This window comes from Oryza glaberrima, chromosome 4, assembly GCF_000147395.1.
Source record: "Oryza glaberrima chromosome 4, OglaRS2, whole genome shotgun sequence".
Lineage (NCBI taxonomy): Eukaryota > Viridiplantae > Streptophyta > Magnoliopsida > Poales > Poaceae > Oryza > Oryza glaberrima.
In genome coordinates, this window is record NC_068329.1 from 7,104,561 (window position 1) to 7,121,599 (window position 17,039).

Consider the following 17,039-nt stretch of genomic DNA (forward strand, 5'->3'; position numbering starts at 1 on the left):
CCTGGATTGTGGCTTCAATCTCCTTGCGCTCACGGCGTTCGGCTAGTCTTTGATTGGCTTTTTCCAGCTTGAACTGGTTTTGCTCGAGATAAGCGGCTGGAGTTAGGACAGCGGCCAGTTCTTCGAGAATCAGAGCTTGAACTTCATGTAGCCGTGTCCTAATTGATCCATAGTCGACCACTAAGCTATCTAAAGAAGAGGCCTCTAGCCGACAAGAGATATCTTCAAGTGTTTTCTTCACATTGTCAGATAAGGGGGCTAGCGCTTTGCTTGAAGTATCCTCTTCTGCTTCATCAAGATATTCTCTGATGTCAAAAGAAATCTGATCGGCTAGAACCTGCAGGAACAATTCCGGGAGATATTAAGAGCTAGGTCAATATAGCCGATCAAATTTCTTGAATAAAAGGAAACTTACTGGGATAGTAGGAGCAGCTGGTTGTTCTTCTTCCCCAATATGATGACTCCCTACAGCCGATGGAGTCCGGTCACTCGACGATTGCTGTACAGGAGGAGAAGGAGGGGGAGGAGGCTACAAAATAGACAAGTATTATATGAAGTCAGCTGAGATTGACTAGTAAAAGAATAAAAGATATCTTACTGGCGGAAACGGCTTGACAATTGTTGTTGTTGATTTCTTCTTTACAGCAGTTTTCTTCTTCTGCAGTTACAAAGTTTATGAGTAATCGGCCGAAAAGTGAAATAATTACAAAGGAGATTGAAGAGAGCTGTTTACTCTTAAGAAATGAGTGGGGGCAGAAGGAGTCAGAGGCGTCTGCTTGGGTGAAGCCGATGGCGTTTTTTCTGTGTCACTCACTTCGGCTGCAGCCTGATCAACATCGTCTTCAATGTCTTCTTCATCCAGGACTCGTTCAATGGATGGATCCAAGGCAAGCAGGTCATCGGTCGGCTTGGTTTTCTTAGACTTGACCTTTCTCTTTGGAACTAGAGCCAAAGTGCCCATAGCCGATGATCTAGTTTTTCTTTTCTTGCCTACATCGGTTGGTTCTCTGATTAAGCCTTGAAGAAGAGTTGAAGTCTTGGGGGCATGGTAGCCGATGACGGGGGGAGATGGTCCACCTTCATTTTGGATCAAACCTGGGGCATATTGGACACCGCTGTTGCTTTGACGTGGAGGGGAAGAGTCGATTGTTTGCAAAACGAGAACAAAAGATTAGTCAAGTAGTGAATCGGCTGACAATTATTGAACTTAATAATGACAAGGTTTACCTTGGGTATGACGTTAGGGAATAGGTCTGTCATGTACATCGAAGCTGATTGATGAAACAAGTGCAACTTCCACTCACCCCACCATCTGTCGAAGTTTCTGCTCTTAAATCCTGCCAACTCGATATTGTCAATACTGCCCAGAGGAGGTCCTGGGAGGTTCAGCAGCCGATCCATCATTAGAGTTGATGTGATTTCTCCTCGGCACTGGATCTTATCGGCAAAGAATAAGCCGATTGGGAGTTGGCCTAGTCCAAGTTGTCTAGCCGAGCTCATTGGGTGATAAAACTCATAGGAGACCTGGATGTTTCTTCCTTGGTGAATGCCAACAGGAAGGATGCATGGGCTGATTGCAGCTGTGAGAATTTCTCTGGATTTTTGGAATTTTTCATGATTGATGTCTTCAAATCTAAAGTCTGATGGAAGTTCAAGATCTGTTGAATCTTCATAAGGGAACCAAACCCGTGCATCTTTCTGAAAGCCTTCATAGAAGCTGCAGAACCAATCCTTGAGCAGCTCAGCCGATAGCTTTGCTCCAGCATCGGTTGGTGTGGATGCATATTCTCCGTATGATGTGCATCTGTGATGAGTGCGTTCTTCTCGATCGTCTCCTACAATCAGCTCTGGCAATGGGAACTCAGATTCTGTCACAGATGGCCGATTGGCAACTTTCATGACCATCAGGTTCAACCAGGTTTGCAGCAGCCAGCATGGTCCACCTGCACCAACTACTAAGCCGACGGCTATCTTGGCCGATGCATTGTTCAATGTTTGGTATAGATAGCCGAGGAGGATTTTGCCCAAGGGAAATTGTTTCTTTGATTCTAGAGCTTCGGCTACAAATTGCCAATTGGTTGTAGGGCCACAGCTGGATCCACTGAAGAGGAATTTTTCTAGCCACATTAGCAAGAAAGCTATATGCTCTCGAGGAGTAATAGATCCTTGGCCCATATATGCTGCCACATAACCAAACCAACCACCTATGCTTTTGGTTCTAAAATCAAACTGATTTTTGGTGTTCATGCTCATGGGATTAGCCGGTGAGGTTACATCTAAACCAATGATCATGGTAATGTCGATCAAAGTTGGAGTCATCGGCCCTTGGTTGAACAGGAAGGCATTGATGGTGTTGGACCAGAAATAGGTGGCGGCAGCCATCAGAGGTTCGTCCTTGGCAGAATTAGCTATGGTGAGGGCAAGTGCTTGGCCGATCCCAATCTCATCCTAGTAAACTTTCTTACTAGCCGATACGCGCTGGTACCATGTGGTCCAACTCTTCTCAGGGGTAGTTTTCTCAAGAGATGGCCAAGACTTGAAAGTATTCTTCCTATGACCCAGATTAGGGTTGGCTAATCTAAAAGGGATTCTGTTGGTTTCACCAGTGATAAAATCAGTGGGGTCAAGATTGCCGATTGGACCAAGGAAATAGTGGTTTTCATGTGACAGGCTGGGAACTGCTACTAGGTGAGAAAGGTGCTGCAAATCCAAAGGATTCGAGAAGAAGAAAACATGATGAAAAAGGGGTAAATTGATTTCATGCGAAGAAAAGGAATCTAGCCGATGAGAACTTACCTCAGCGTACTCGGCTGATGGCGCGGTAGATGGGCTGGCGGAGGACGACATCGCTGCGGGCGGAGATCTAACTGGAGACAAAATCGCTTGGGGATCGCCATGAGCGTCGAGGAAATCGCCGGAGAGAGAAAGGAGGAGGTTGGCTTCGGCGGTGAAAACGGAAGTAACGGGGTGAAGATTTCTCGAGGATGGTAGTTAGTATTTAAAGCACGGGGATAACGGTCGGAAAACGGCAGAGTGCGAGAATTGCTCGGAGTTGATATACAGCAAATCCGAAACATTACCAAATATTCCGGACTTGGGGGGCATGTGTTAACAACCAAATTTGGTAATATCGGCATCAGAAAAGAAGATTAGATCGAAATGGAGTCGAAGGCGGAGATCGATTCGAGAACAGAGCAAGAATCGGCTAGAGTCCAGATCGGCTACGATTAGGATAGGCTGGGTCTGAGTCAGACTGGGTAAGCCGATGCAGCCGATTCCGACTATACGACTTGGTGTATGACATCGGGTTGAATTGAGGTACTTCAGGATGATTGCCGCACATGGATAGAGTCCTGAGAAGGCAATTGTATCTATTAATTAGGATATTTTATGTAATTTCCTTAGAGATATGTTTGGGCAAAAGTCTGCCGCAAAGACTTATGGTATCTTAGAGTTTGTTAGAGATAAGAGTCGTGTCCGGTAAGGACATAGTTTGTAATTTTCGGGTATAAATAGACCCCGAACCCCATGTAATCAATTAACACACACGTTCAATACAATTTCGTCGCATCACCACCCTTTTGCTTTAGTTTTATTTCGACGAGTTCTTGCTTTCGGGTTGAGTTGCATCGGTTTCGATCTTCAACAAGAGGTAAAACTTGTTATGATGGCTTGCGCTCTCGGGATTAGTGCTTCCATCTTTACGATACTCTAATCTTGTTTATGTAATTCATCAAGTTATCATATATCTTACATAGTCTCTGGCAATATCGCTATCTAACCTACAACCGGCTAACATCTGTTAATAGAGGGCAGTCGATTAGGTTAGATTTTGAAGTTGATTTAGATTATATAAGATATCCACCACTCTATGAAACTTCCAGCGACTTGATTGTCTAGACATTATTCTTCTTTTCATACTTAATGTTGCATCAGTTGAGTTTGATCTATTAACTCGTGCTTAGAATATCAATCTCTAGCCTTCCTTCTGGGTGTCGATTAGGGTAGTATCGGAGTTTCAGCCAATCTTATCTGGTTTAACTACATTTGCTCTATATGCTTCGTTGACATGTTAAATCTGCCCTTTATGTCAAGATATTATTGCATCTACGTATATTAGGCTTCTGTTTGGTATATTCTGCTTGTTTTAATATCTTGACATAGAGTTGTATCAGAATATTAGTTGATACATGCTAGGTCTATCTAATTGGCTATGCTGTAAACATATATAGTTCTGTCGTTAATATATATTTCGATCTAAGTGATTTATACTGTCTCGGCATGGCGACCGATCTATCCCAATCACTTGATTTAAGTATATATCGATATAAGAATTATATATTGTTAATATCTACAGCCGATCGAATAGATTTAGTTCTTTATTATATATTTCCAACTACGGATCGATTTACATATGACATCGGCTCAGAGATAAATGATATGTCATCGGCACCTAGTCGATCGGCTATCATTTATAGGTTTAACCGCGGTTTCTTTGTCTATATTTCTTGTTGATTGCAGTATCAAATCAATTGGCATGCTAACACACCGAAGGCGAGCTTTGGACCTGCACTAGAGTTAAGCAGATCTTCCAGGCCTCGTGTTTGACATCAACACGCTTTTGGCACGCCTGGTGGGACCCAAGTTTTGCACCCAACATGTCTGAAGAAGAAGTCAATTCCAAGAAGGGGCAATCTACTAAGCCGATATTTCAAGATGAAGTTGATGAAGCAGCTCAACATGCCTTGTTTCAACAGTTTGGAGTTTTGGCGGATATATTGCAAAATTTGATCAAGAGAACAGTTGATGAGTTAATTGTTCAGAGATGCCAGCTCGGGGGGCAGATTGAAGAACAACAATATTAGCTCAGGGGGCAAGCACGTCAGTATCAGCTTATGAAAGCCGATTGCAAGAAGCAAAAGAATATTGGTTTTGGAGTTATCAAGACAAGAAATTTTGAAGCATGAATTCTCATACTCCAAAACTGGGGGGCATGTGTTAACAATGAAATTTGGTAAATCATGCATCGGCCGAAGCAGATTTAGAAGGAAATCGACAATCACAGAAACAGAGCAAGAATCGGCTTCGAACTGCGTCGGCTACGGTGTGATCGGCTGATACCGAATGGGACAAGAGAAACCGATGTAGCCGATTCGAACAAAGTGATGTTGGAATCACTATTTGATTTGGTTGGTGTGCTTCATGAGGATTGCCACGTACGGATTGGGTCCGAAGAAGGCAATTGTATCTGTTAATTAGGAATAGTTTGTTAGTTTCCTTTTATCTTTAGGAAAGTGTGTTTAGTGTCCGATTAGGACTTTATGTTTTGCTTTTATCTTTTAGAAAAGTTTCTTTCTTGTCCTACAAGGACTAGTATCTACCCATGGGTATAAATATGTACACCCGGGGTCATTGTAATCTATCGCTACGATCAATACAATTCGGCGCATCGCCACATTTTACCTTTTCTACTTTATTTTATCGTCCGGCGGCACTTGGCACCTGACGCGGGGCTGCATCGGTGTTCGATCTCCGGCTAAGGGGTAAGTCCAATGTTCCGCCGGCCCAGGCAGTTGTATCGTTTACGTCGGTGTCGTTCAAGGCTGCATCAGTACATTCGACCTCTTGGATTGCTCTGATTTGGATGGTATATTTGCCTACCTATTTATCATATGTCTCTGTTAATCTAGTCTTAGCATATCAATTTAGCTCTATCGGATGCTTCTCGTTTTAGGGTTTCTGCCGGTATCAGCTAAATTGTGTTGCTAGATTAGATTAGCTTAGGTATCTACCACCCTGGAAAATCAGTCAACGGCTTGATTGTCTAGATAGTATGTTTCTTTCATACTTAGTGCTGCATCAGTTAAGTTTGATCTACTAAGTCGTGCTTAGAACCATAATCTCTAGCCTGCTTCTTGATTGCCAATAAGGGTTTCATCGGGGTTTGAGCCGGTGAGTTATCTGGACGTTGCATCGGCTCATAAGGATTGCATATACATATAAGTTGGATTGAGCCGATGACAACAAAGGTTTCACTGTTTAATCTAATCTTGCGGATTTCATGACATCGGACCTCCAGCCGATGTGTGCTTTAACCTTCGGATCAATGCTTATTTATCATATCATTATTTGCCGATTGGTTTATATTGTTATTTTATTACATCATCATCAGCCGATTGCCTTTATATCATTATCTACTTTGGACATATAGCCGATTGCTTAAACCCTATTGCTATCAGCTGGTATCGGCATCGGCTATTATCGGCTATCGGCTGGAACTACTCCATCGGCTTGTCAGCCGATCGGCTGTTTTGATCTACTATATGCATATCTTGTCAGTTGCAGGATCAAACTGACTGGCACGCCCGCACCTCACCAAGATTTGGACCTGCACTGGAGCTAAGCAGATCTCCCAGGCCGATGTGTTCGATTTTTTGTCAACACCCGGGCATGACCTAAGGCATCGAATCTTACTGCCAACACATCCATCACAGCCAAGTCGCCGGGTGATCTAGTTGAACCAACTCGACTACGATATCATCGGTATCATCGAGTTCCATTATTCCCTTTGTAATCTATGACTTCCATCATATAATCCCATACCAACTGGATTAGGGCTATTACCTATCAAGAGGCCTGAACCAGTATAATCCTTGTCTTCTATTTGCTTGATGTCGTATTACGTAGATCCTTGTACCAGCGTACCCCAATACCCTCTATATCTGGTCTACGGGCATCCCCCGTCGACAGGTTTGACAGGAGAGATTTTAATCTTTTTAACCATGGCATATAAGATTAACAACTGGTCATTGCGGATTGGCCTCACGTCTTCCTGAGGCAATAGAGTAAAAGCCAACCATTTGTGTATCAGACGCAATGTGGTATTCTGAATGCCGCTGACTCGCGCTTCCCTATATACAAATTCTCAAGTAATATGTTGCCAGAAGTCTGTTATGTTAAAACCTGAAGTCACGGATTCCAAGTGAACCGAAATACGTTGCCAGAAGTCTGTTATGTTAAAACCTGAAGTCACGGATTCCAAGTCAACCGAGCATCTTCTGTTGAATCCCAGATGAGTACTAAGAACCTGTTTGGTACAGCTCCAACTCCTAAATTTAGCTCCAGGAGTTGAGTCTGTAGTGGAGTTGTGGAGCTGCCTAAACCCAGCTCCACAACTATAGTTCATTTTGTGAGAGAGCTCCCCCCAGCTCTACTCTCAGTTTTGGTGGAGCTGAAACTATTTGGCTGTCGTAGGCTCTCCGGAGTTTCCATTATAATTGAGAGATGAAGTGAATAATTCAAGTCATCAAACAAGCATAATGAAATATCCGATGCCTCGAGAGAGGAATATTGTAGACATTGCTGGGCCTTTAGCCTGCCAGTCAACTTCAGCCTGAGATGTGCCCGTCAAACCACTCGAAAGCGGCGACCAGATGTGTTAAACATTCAGGAGACTTGACAAAAATGGCTAAAGATCTGCAACATCTCAAATATTCTTAACTCATACTCATGTGAATCTAGTTCGATGTGCACTAGATTCACACTTTCATCAAAAGCATGGTTATACATAGCAAACACAAATAAGATGAAAGCGATTATAAACTACATCTACTTTAGTTACACCGGCCGACCGGCCAAATAAATAATAGAACAGCGGAAGCGTGTCTACCCAATGCACACCGACTAGGGGTTTACCCCATTAAGTTCAAGTCCTAGAAGAAGCAGTCGATTACCCGCATCACTCAAAGACTAAGTCTAAACCTGCAAACAAAAGGTTAATTCAACAGCAAGAAATAATGTACAGGCAAGCACCAAGACAAGCCTAACACTCTACTTGCAAGGCATATAATCAAGTAAGGCATGATATGTTTCTTTTTAGCATAAAAAAAGTTTTATTTGCATAAAACATTTCCAAATCAGATTTGCTTTCAAATAAATTTCACCAAGCAAGTACTTGACATATTGGGCATCAAAGTAGTCATTAATCATGTATAAATATACACCTCATTGCCATCCATGGCAGCAAGGAGATCATTCTCAAATCTCATCACATTTTCAAGTTAAATTTCAGCATTTAGAAGAATAAACACAAGTCTATACTCAATATATATCCACACGCCGCTCATGACCACGAGCACGGCTAATCGATTAGTTTTAACTCTGCAGAGTTCGTACACTTTACCCAAATGATACGAAATAATAATCATGCAAGAGCATGACACGCGATACATAAGTACCCGATTTATTACCCGCAACAAAGCTTTTCCAAAATTCCTGATTTAGCCTTACACCAGCACGATACGTGTTCCTCCATCCTAGTCATACTGGAAATATGACCTAGAACCGTTAAGTGGCAGGCCCACGCCTTAAACTTAACACCGTGGTGGCGGACACAACGGGAACCCACCTCGTGGCATAATACCGTTGTATTGGACACGCTTAGTCACCTAAACTACCACTTCGGGGTAAATAGGAAGCTCCTCTGAATTATACGAACTCATACACACCAGCGTACCAGAATGTAAGGATAAACCATAAATAATTTACTAAGCTTGGGCTATCCCATACTAGCACATGTAGTTGTACTATATACAAAATGAACTGACATTGAGTGAAGTCCTTAGGTCGGTTTGGGCACGCTCTCCCCTTATTGGTACACAACTAATCACCATATGTGCACCACTTGAGGCCCAAACCTAAAATCCATGTTTTCCACCATTTTATTTATCAAAATCACAAGTATTAAAGTTCTGTCCAGATTATTTAAAAATCAATTTTCATGTTTGTAATGAGCCCATAATGACAAGGAAGACAATTCTAAGCATGGCTAAGCATTATAGTAACCTACTGTCACCAAAACTCATATATAAAGTGGTATAGTCATATTGTTACTAAGGTTAGGAATGAGGGATATGGATATATGTGGAGTTAAGGTGATAATGCAAGTAGTAGTAGTTTGTCAAACAAGTTTAACAAGATTTTAATTTATTAGTGTACAATCGACATGCAAGATTTGCATACATTTTCAATAACCTCCAAAACATAGGTTCAAAGTGATCAAAGAGGGGGAGGTGGGACTTGCCTTGAAACTGGAAAATGTCATCACCTAATTCACTTCTTCACCGATTAAGCAATTATCTATATAAAGTACACGCTATACAATTAAACACCGAAATATGCGAAAAATCTAAAATGCTCTAAAATGCATGATTTGTGCACAGTGGATAGGTACTGGTCTAAGATGAACTTAGGTGAAAGAATTTCTATTTTATCTCTTTTTATTTGGGAGTTATGAATTTTAGAAGTTTGCTCGGTATAGTGTAGAATTTACTTAGGTACTATTGTGAAATGCTGTTGTAAGGTGATTCTTATTAAGTTTATGTTTGCTGGGGTAAATATATGTGTTTTCTAAGACCAACACATTTGGTTTTATAATTTTTGGAGTTAATGTGAATTCTTTATGTATTTTAAAAGTTATAACGTGTTATAGGTGTATAGTGTTGTATAGGTTCATGGCTTTAGAGGTTTAGGTCCAGAACTTGCCTCATCTAGCTAGTGATGAATAAAATGAGTATTTTAGTTAACTAATCTAACCTTAGTTCATAAGCTTATGGTTTTTATTATCCTGGTTCATATTTTTATAAACTAGGGGAGCTCTAGTCTATGCTAGCAATATATTATATCAACCTAGAAATTATTATATGAGCTAAGTTCTTCTAAGTTTTGGTGTATGGGGATGGAACTATGGCTCCACTGGTCCTAACAAGTTTTATTTGGATTTATTTGGAGCTACCATGCATATATCATACTTATTCATATGTATTGTTTAACCACTACTATGTGTTTAGTACCTATTCTACCAAATTAAGGTTTAGAGCTATGGTCTGTACAGAGGGTGCTATAATTCACTCTACTAGGTTGAAGTATATTACTTGCTGGTTCTATAGAAATTTGGTTCACTTCATTTAGACTATAGATGAATTTTCTACAAATGTTACAATTTAATGTATGCTCCATGTTGCTTATTCCTTACATAAATGCTTAGGGGTTTTTATTATACTGTAAGTATGTCTTTTTATTTTATAACATTGAAGTGCACAACTCTATGATTCTACAGAACTTGAGTTTACTCAAAAAGGATCTAAGATGAATTTTATATTAACTTCTAAAGTTCTGCTTATGCAGAACTAGTTATTTTAAATATAATAGTTTTAGATGCATTTGATGTAAAGTGTGTATATGTTTTATTTTACTTTTTTTATAACATGTTGGTGGATCTGTAGAAACTAAGTTTGCTCTAAATGAGTTGAAATGAATTTTGTATGCATTTTATAATCCTGTGCATGTTTTATATGTGCTTTTTCTTAGATAAATTTTAGAGACAGAAATTGTACTGTGAGTGCAAGTTTTTATGCAATAACACTAAAGATCATGATTTTATGAGTTAACTGTAATTTGAATTACTCTAAAATGAGTTGTTTTCAATTTGTTATGGATTTTACAAGTTTACATGTTTTTCTGTTGAAAATATAAAGCTTTAGGCATTTCATTTAGATTTTTCAAGAATTTAAATAGATTAGGTCCACAGGTTAGTCTCAGGCCAATATGCAAAAAGGCCCATAAGGCTTAAGGAATTCGAGCCACAGTCCTAAGTCCATATGTCATTGAGTGGAAACATTACACATTGAACCTTATAGTTGTTTAAATTCTCAAAATGAGGTTCCTAACTTCTTTTTCACACGCATAGGGACAGAGCAGCCATGGCCGAGCTCGATCCCGGGCTCACCGGCGGCGATTGGTGGCTCGGTTGGAGTTGGGGTTAAAAGATAAAATGAAGAGCATGTTCTTGCGAATCCATTTCTCTAGTTTTCTTGGTTAGGGGACATCGGAGTAGCGCCAGCGGCGAGTCCGAGTAGAGGATGTTTTCGGGTGGTGGTGCATGTGCTTCTACAATCATGTATTGGTTAATTGGGTGCATGCATGTATGTTCTATAGGCTGCAGGGTGCTCACCGAGATGCTAGACAAGGCTGGGGGTGTCTGCAGAGCCACAGCGACGGCGAAGCTCCATGGCGGCATGGCACAACTCCAGGGATGACGTCGGCTGCTCGATCTGTAAGGGGAGTCACCAATAAGGTGCATGCAAGATGTCAAAGGCTATCCAGGGAGGCCATGCATGCATGGAATTTGACTGATGCTCACCAGAGAGAATGGATTCGATGATGGAAGCAGTTGAACGGAGTTGGAGAAGACGATGTCGATCTCCAAGATCGCTGCGCCATTGGATGGGTTTCTTGGGGGTAAATGGAGAGGCGGTCGAGGTGAAGCTGGTGGCATGGTGGCTCGCTCCGGCTCGGTCTAGATCGATGGCAACGACGACGATGCCACCACGGCGGCGCCCGGTGCGTGCTCCAGAGCATCGCCGGCGAGGTTTGCATTCCCACCAAACCACTGCATGAAATGGGGTGAAACTTAGAGGGATGGAATCGGCGTGGAGAGGTGATAATGGAACGCAAGAGAAGAGGAAACGACCGCGGCGTAATGGCGCTGGAGGCGGTCGTCGTCTTCACGGTCGGCGGTGAGGTTGAGATGGAAAAGGGAGATGGAGCTCTCCTTCTCGGTTTCTTCGGGTTAGGAATGGATAATGGGGTGTGGCGATGCAGCTGGGATTAGGAGAAGGCTAGACTAGGGAGTTTGATGGCGTCGACACGTTGTGGCCACGTGTCGTTCACAGCCGGCGCCGATCTCTCTCTCAGTCTCGGCTGTCTCTGGTCCGTTGGAGGAGATGCACAGGGTGTGGAGCAAGCCAAAGAGGCTGCCATGTGGGCCCAGGGCGAAGGGAACAAGGCTGGAGTGAGAGAGGTGGGTAGAAGATGGGGTGTTAAGTGATTTTGGACGAATTTTCAGGATTATTTCTCTCCATCTCACTTTGTAGCTCTATAGTTTAAATTGTGCATGTGATAAATTCTCGTGGATTTTTCTGGAGGTAGATGAAGTTACCTAGTTTCCATTTTCTTTGGATGCACTTAAAAATTATGGATAGATTACTCACAGAAATTAGGAGAAGAGGGGCTCTTTGGAAATTAGTTTGGATTTTTAGGAGACCTAAACAGAGAAGATAAATTCTGGAAAAATTATATTTATTCATGATAACTAACCTAGTATTTTAATAAATTATTTTCCCTATACACTATCATGCAGTTAAATGCACATTTTAGTTATGTATTGTTTTAGCTGATTAAGAACTATATTTAGCCTATTATTTGACTAGTTTGACTTGTTTATTTAAGGTATCAACTTGAGTGTTAATGTTTGACCAAAATTATAGTGAATAGCTTGTGCTAATCATATTCTACATAAATTTTTCCATGATTTTATCTTGCACAAAATATTTTAGATAATCCGCAAGGCTTATCTCTTATATGTGTTTCCCTTTCCTAAATGCATGTAAATGTTTATAAAAGTTTTATTTGGACTCTTCTTAACATGAGGTGATGTTGATATGTTAGAATTACAGTTTACCTTACACAGGTCATAAGCTTCTTACCTATTTATGCATAAGTTTACTTTAGTATTAAATTAAGAGGATGCTTATAGAGATGATTAAGATAGAATATACCCTATATGAGTTAATTTATTTGTTCACTTTCATGTTCATGACATGTCTTCAGATGGATATCCAAATTAGTTTTGTGGGGCTTGACATTGGCCTTGTTGATATATTTTAAGGTGTATTATGGTTTCTATGTATTATTTTCCATTAGTTAGCACTAAGCTCTAATGGTTTAGTTGTTTGTCTAGATTGTAATTATATTCATGAGACCTATTATGAAATGCAAATCAAAAATCCAAATGCATATGAAGGACTCAAGTCTAAACATGTCCTATGAGGGTATGCATGCTTACACATAGGTTTACATTTTTGTCCTAGGTTAGAGATGCAAAGGTTTTAATTTGTTCTCAAATTTTACTTAGGTTTAAGTTCGATTGACCACATCTAGGTTAAAAATGGAAACTTTTGGCTCTCAAAAATGGAAAAGTTAGCTTCCAACTATTTTGACAGGAAATTTTTAAAGTCTAGAATTTGGGTATGTTACATTGGCTGAGCTCCAGCTCCAGGAGGGGTGGAACTAGAGCTGGAGCTGTGCCAAACAGGCCCTAAGATTCTTCCATGTGAGATAGTATTTCGTCCCAAAAAATCGGAACGTAATACCTTCCCTCACGTTTCACAACAAACAGAGAAGTTGTATGGCAAGAAACCGTGAACCTTGCTCATCCATGAGCACAAAACTATCCCATCCTATAGCCACTAATGACGCTCTCTCTCATGTCCCGATCTTCTGGTGAGGGAATAACTCTCGCTTTAATCGAGTGCGACGTTTGCGACATGGCTACCAACCAGAACAAGTCCAGGATGTCGTGCAATAACTACATCACAAACAATGTCGTACCAACCGTGACGTGCGGTTGATGATCCCTGCAACGCAAACGAGAAAATACTGCAAGAACAAGATAAGATGCAATCTAAAAATGGCGAATAGGTGATTAAGCACAAAGAAATAGTTGCGATTAAAGTGGTAGATGTAATCGACCCAGCAAATCAACACACCAACTATTGGGATCTCTGAATCTATAGTCACCGACTAATCGAGCGAGGACTAGAGACAAGGTGAATGACATTTGGAAAAATTCAACTAAACAAAACCCAATTGTTTTTGAGGGTGGAAGGAGACACTTCCGAGATGGCCTAGTCTATTACAAGCCCCAAGGCCCAAGTTTGGTTTCAGCAACAACACTGCCTTGTTTCGATGATTCCCGTTGACTCGGAATGAATTTGGATATAAGATTGGATGTGTTTGATAGGTGACGAGATAAGATTTCCATCAAGTCCAAGATCACCCAAATCGGAGTTGGCATGAATGCGCTAGGTCCTTCTGAAGTCAGTGTTGTCTCCAGAGGTCGAACTGGATTCCAAAACTCATTAGACTTGAATATCTTGTACATCCTCCATTTATCCGATGTACTCTATGGCAATGTTTTATATTTCTCATGCTTGGTTGTATGCATATACTTGATGATCACATCATCCTCCCCTTCTTGTTTGAAAACCGTCCTCGGTTTCTTGTTGCAATTGTCGTCATAGGAGAGATCACATGAAAAAAATAGTTGTGTAGGATCATTTGTTCCTTATAAATCCACCTTAAATTATAAGGAATCCAACTCACCTTACCTAATGAAGATGTCTTAAAATGATAGTGAGACTTGACCATCGAATCTAATGGTGCACAACACTCCCTTTCTTGAATACTGCCATTGATCTTCAAAACAAGGTTTGGTAAATTTATCCTAACAGCATCAACATTGTACGATCCATTTAGTTTCTCACGTTTTTCCATATTTAAAGGAGTATTCATATTTGAACATATATAAACACGATGCACCATATGACCTCCATTATTGTATTTACCAACGACATGATAATTATTCCAATAAAAACATGGAAAATCATAAATTTTCTTCTCTAAGGTATTTAGATCACAAAGAACATCAAATTCGATATAACCCAAGGTACCTAAAGAAGACAATAATTTCAGCTCGTCGTGGTCATCAGCAATAGCAAAGACATGTTTATTTTGAGTGGAAACCAAATATTCAGAAATAGAAGTAACGAGTTCTTTCACTAGTTGTGGCATGTATATAAGTAAAACATTGCACAACTCTTCCTTATTACAAGCATTATCAATATTGGCACAATGTAAACTTTTAGCTTATAATAAAGGCAAATCAGAAATTTGTTCCACTAGAGGTTGCTCTAACATAGCATGATTAGTGGAAAATTCTAGCATATCAAAATCTTTCTTACCTTGGTCCAGTTGAGCATCAGTTAAGTTACCTGAAACACTCTCTTGAGCTAATTTAGGTGCTTCATTCTTTTTTTCTTCAAAATTGGTTTTACCTTCCTGCACGATGTTAGATATAATAGAAGGCACAAGAATATTCTCATGTATCATAGTTATTTTTGTTTCTTTCTCAATCTAACTTTCAATATCGCAAGCAAGCAAAAGTAACTGAAAAAGATGACTATAAGTTTTATTTTCAAGTCTATGCTGAATTTTTAAATTAAGCACATGCAAAAACCTTTTAATTATATCTCCTCTAGATTCCCCTATGCCACCGTACAACATACAAATTTTAAACTCCCGATGGTAGTCTCTCACGGTTCTATTTCCTTGTTTCAAATTTTGCATTTTCTTTTATAAATCACGAATATAATAATCGGGTACAAATCTAGCTCTTATTTTTTGTAAGTCATTCCAAGAACCAGGTTTATTACCGACAAGACAAATATCACTCGACCAAAGAGATGCAAAAGAAGTAAAAGAACTGGTGGCTGCCTTAATCTTTTGTTCCTCAGACCATTCATAATATTCAAATTTATCTTCCACTACTAACTCCCAATCAGTATAGTCTCTAGGATTAAACTTACCAACAAATGAAGGCAACGATATTTTATTTTCACAAACCTCATCATGTACCTCTTCTTGATGCGAAAGCCAATGTTTTATAAGTTCAATCTCGTTCTCCTTGTACACTAATGTCATTGTCAGTAACAAAAAGAAAAACACACAAATGCATGTATCTTCTTATTAACAACAATTTTTGCTTGTGGGCTTGCAGGTCGCTCAACACTACAGCATATACCATGTTCTTATAATATTCTCAAATAATGCAAAAATAGGTCAATCACCATGGTTGGTTCGTGGTACAACGACAAGCTTGATGAGTGGAGCGATTGCAAAGCCGGACATGTAAAGGTTAGTAGTACGTAGATCTTGGTAGGATTAACTATATCACAAGAAATAGCAAAAATCAAACAGATTTGCGAAATTGAATAATAGTCCAAAGTACTAGTCAAAGTTGCTAGCCTAGCCTAGACTCAATCCTAGCTTAAGCAAGCCAATGATCAACACTCGGACTAGAAGCAGCTCGATTTTATCACACAACTCTCCCAAGAAATCAAACAAAAACAATTGCCATACTTTCTTTTTTTTATTTCTGATTTTTTAAATTTTATTTTTCTCCTTTTTTTATTTTACCATTTTTTTAGTGCGGCTCTTTTTTTTTTTTTTGCACTTTCTACCTTTTTCTATTTCCTTTCCCTTCTTTTTCTTTTTAAGAACTAACCTGCTTGCTAGTTTGCATGCATGCACAGGAAAACTCGATGTGCCACTGTCGTAGATAGCAGCAACAATAAGTAGAATATTGACGATGGGAGCGCCATCGTTCCTGGCGGCGTACGACACGACCTCGACGACAAACCAAAACAAATTAAACACTAACCTCCCCTGTACCTATTACATGGACATATATATGTGTGTGCACGCAAGCACCATGAAAGGACTTGGGCTAAAGGCCCAAAACCTAATTAAACATCGATTTTGCTATATCTCACTCGAAAGATTTTTTCTTATCTCTCACTCGATTTTCCCAAAATGAAAGATATGCAATGTTCTATGACCTATCTACAAGATTTATTGCATATTTTATTGTGGAACCAAAGGCTTCGGTAAGACCGCTCGATTTGCAATCAAGCTCATCTATCACCATGCCATCGACCCCGGAGACCCCAAGAACAGCACAAGCACTATCAGGACGTAGACTGTGATCAAGGAGTTAAACATGTTCGTGATGGAAAAGCTTAAGTTCTTTCTCGGGATTGGAATCAAGAGGAAGAGATTTCATCAAGCCCATCAAGGTACCAAATTCAAATTGGGTTCAAGATATGAATTTTATTGAATGGGCATCTCAAAAATCAACAAGGAAGGTAACTCGATGATCCATAGCTTGTTATTTAAATTGGTATGATTGGATCACTTGCCTTGTGTAATTTATAAAACTTACACTGTAACTTTTGTAAGTTACACTGTAATATTTGAATATTCGCATGTAAATTTTAAATTTTGTATTGGATTTGGTCTTTTTCTTGAGAATACGGTAATTTAGTGTCCATTATGGTGTTTCTTAATTGCTTTTTGCTTTT